The sequence below is a fragment of the Sebastes fasciatus genome, chromosome 18 (assembly GCF_043250625.1).
Source record: "Sebastes fasciatus isolate fSebFas1 chromosome 18, fSebFas1.pri, whole genome shotgun sequence".
Taxonomy (NCBI): domain Eukaryota; kingdom Metazoa; phylum Chordata; class Actinopteri; order Perciformes; family Sebastidae; genus Sebastes; species Sebastes fasciatus.
Genome location: NC_133812.1, coordinates 22,289,130 through 22,293,068, shown reverse-complemented (window position 1 = coordinate 22,293,068; position 3,939 = coordinate 22,289,130).

Below are 3,939 nucleotides of genomic sequence, written 5' to 3'. Positions count from 1 at the left end.
CTGTATTGTGTTGCTAGGCAACAGTGTGGGTCCATGTGTACTTCCTGTCAGCTGATGACATTCACATACACTGCAACCAGGAATAAACTGGGACACATTTAGAATGTTTACGTTTAAATCTGCGTAAAGGGTCTAAATATTGTATATTTGTGACATCACAAATGGGCAGAAATCCTGACAGCTTGTTTCAAATGCAAAGTTTCTGAATACAGGCTGTTTGTATTTCCCTGTGGATTGAGCATTTCGATACTTTCACAGTATTTATATTCGACTTAAGCCTGCTTTATAATAAAAAAAACATGACTTTTTTATAATACGAGACCTTTAACAGTTTTCTTCATCTCCTTGTATTTTTATATCCGGTATATTTTTTTGTACTTTGCACTACTAACTTTTTTACTGCCTTTTTACTAACATGTTTTGCACTATGGAACTGTGATGCTGGAAACTTGAATTTCCCTCGGGATCAATAAAGTTACTATCTATCAATCTATCTATCTATCTATCTATCAATCAATCTATCTATCTATCTATCTATCTATCTATCTATCTATCTATCTATCTATCTATCTATCTATCCATCTACATATCTATCTATCTATCTATCTATCTATCTATCTATCTATCTATCTATCTATCTATCTATCTATCTAGCTACAGAATCACCACCAAAACCTCCTGATATAAACAACTAAATGCACTCAGTGATCTGTTAGGACACCGGTCAATGGAGGTTGCCAAAATCTCCTGGTTGTAACTGACTTGCATGGCTTTTAACATCAAATTAGACTGCCAGGTTTCCTATTTTATTACTTATACTTTAATTATTTGAGTCTGTCTCTCTCTTTCTCTCATTCTGCAGGTAAATTTCATTCTTTTGATCCAACCTTGGTGAATATGTGAGAGGAAACAGGTGATGAAGGCCTGTGTCAGCATCATTTCCTGCCCTCAAAAACATAATTTTAATAAGTTTTTCTTCATATTTTTTGCCCCAAATATGGAAAAATATCACAATATCCTGATCATATGATCACATTTACAATCACTTAAGGTATCTTAATTGACACCAAATCTCTCTCTTGCTCTCTTTGCCCGGTGGCCTTCCCATTCATCGCTCCTCCTCCTCCTCCTCCTCTTCCTCCTCCTCCTCTCTCTCTCTCTTTGGTTTTTTAATACCTGGCGTGCGACAACCGGCCTTCACCGGTCTCGTCGTGCAGAGGTTTCACGTCGAGCCCCGAGGCAAAACAATCGGTAACGGTTAATTAAAATATAAAAGGCCTTGAGAACTTTTTAAAGGAGGCTATTTAAGGCTGGCTGGCTGTGTCTCCAACCTGGACCTCTTGCGTGTTTGTTTTTTTCTGATGTGACTGCAAGACTATAGGCTAAATAGTGTTGATCAAGAAGAAAAAGATAAATATTTAAACTTGTTTGGGGGGGATTTATTATAGCTACATGTGACCAGTGATGAAGAGGGAAATAATATAATAATATATTATTATTATTATTATTATTATTGTTATTATTATTATTATTATTATTATTATTATTATTATTATTATTATTATTTCCAGGCATAAGAGGAAAAATCAATGAGACTACTATGAAAATAGCAAACATTTTCTAATATATTATTTAAAAATAAATCAAATGGGTTGTTTACAAGTGGCATTATTATTAATATTATTATTATTATATGTAAGGTTGCTTGGGGGGGATTTATTAGCTACATGTGACCAGTGATGAAGAGGGAAATATATTTCCATGCATAAGAGGAAAAATCAATACTATGAAAAGAGCAAAAATGTTCTAATATAATATTTTAAAATAAATCAAATGGGTTGCTTACAAGTGTCATTATTATTGATATTATTATTATTATTATTATTATTATATGTAAGCTTGTTTGGGGGGGATTTATTAGCTACATGTGACCAGTGATGAAGAGGGAAATATATTTCCATGCATAAGAGGAAAAATCAATAAGAATGAAAAGAGCACCAATATCTACATTTTCTAATATATTATTTAAAAAATAAATCAAATGGGTTGTTTGCAAAGTGTTTTATTATTATTAATATTATTATTATTGTTATTGTTGTAACTGATTAGGTCAGTGAGAGAGACGCATGCAGTAACAGATGGGAGGGTTAAATAGTTGCTTAATTAAAGTGCAGAGTCAATCCTGCATGGCGTCCCAGCGTCACAGTCTGCACTTTAATAATATCAGGGAGTCGCTTTGGTTACAGTTACAGCTGAGCAGGAAAAAAAAACCATCCAAAACAAGACTGATTAGGGCTTATCTCTGCTCTCCCTCTCTCTCTCTCTTTCTCTCTCTCTTTCTGCGTTTTGAATGGCAGTAAATCTGACAGACTCTCCTCTTCTCTCTCCTCCTTCAGTTTCCTCCCATCTCCCTTTATTTCCCTTTGCTCCTCTGCAGGCTGTGACCACAAGCTCAGGGCTTCTTTCTGCTTTTTACGTTTTGTATCTCTGTTGCTTCCCAGGTGGCCTAAGGGCAAGGCAGCAACAGACTGTATCATTCTGGTGATATATAGGCTCCATATTCACTGTGTATGCACCTGTTACTATTCCATGCAATAATTAACCTGTTTGTGTTAAAGAGGGAGTTTCATCTATTTAATTTCAAATAAATAGATAACAAACAAACAAAAAGCCCTTCCTCTATCATCTTCCTCTCTACAACACCACAACGGCTCTCCATTCAGCTGGGCAGGACCACCCCGAGGGCGCGTGCTCAGGTGAGTTACAGCACGAGGAGAAAGAGAGGCAGAGAGAGAGAGAGAGAGAGAGAGATGGAGAGAGAGAGAGAGAGAGAGAGAGGAAGAGAGAGAGAGGATGACCGACTGACCGAGAAAATAGTCCCACTTCTGCTCTGCCAGCCCAATAATAATAATAATAATAATAATAATAATAATAATAATAATAATAAAAGCAGCACTCCATTCAACCAGTCCATTCTTCCATTGAACCATGCACGCGCCTCTGGTCACACACATGCAATGCTGATTTGAAAAAGAGAAAAGGTCTCGTGCTTCTTCTTCACAAAGGCAACACTCATAGTAACCCCCACCCAATCCCACTATAAAAATAAAAATAAATAAATAATCAAAAGCTGTTTTCCATTCATGCGTAAAAACAACTAAAAGAAGAAAAAAATTAATTAAGCACATTTGCACATTCAAAATAAACAATTTAAGCCAAAATATGAATATGAAATAATTGATTTTTTTCTAATTACTGCTATTTTAATTCATAAACCCACTAAAATATAACATCTCATTGATTCCGTTGTGGTTACATCGAATGAATCTCTACAAAAGAATGTGTACAAATATGCCATGTAAACACATAATATAAACCACAGCTATTAAAAAATGCCTTAAAACAGTGATAATGTAAATTCATCTGCAGAAAGCATCGAAAACCAAATGTAATTCCTCATAGAAAGCTACTATAAATCCATCACCAGGTTGCTGTAGAAACAAACGAAAAAACCCTGTTTTATTCCATTGATATAATTGTCGAAATTAAGCTTCATAATATTTCAAAGCAAAACTTACATTTCCGTTGAAAAATCCGTACATTTGTTTTTGTAAAAAAAAAAAAAACGACACAGCCATTGTGAATAAAAGAAATAAAATAATAACTCGACGAGTAGAAGACCTTGTGGAAATACAAACAGGTCAAAAAAAGCAAAAATGTCCACAAAAAGCGTCGAAAATGTTGAAAGAAGCACTTGGTTCCTTATTAAGGCGAAGATACAATATTTATTCCTTGTCTCCTGGGATGCTCCTGCTCCGTCTATTGTCCTCCCATTCCTCAGTGCTGATGCTTAATTTTCAAAACTTCTATATTACCAAGGGACCTACGACATCAGCCGAGAAATACCCTGCAAGTACAAAATCCGCGCGCCAGCCTCGT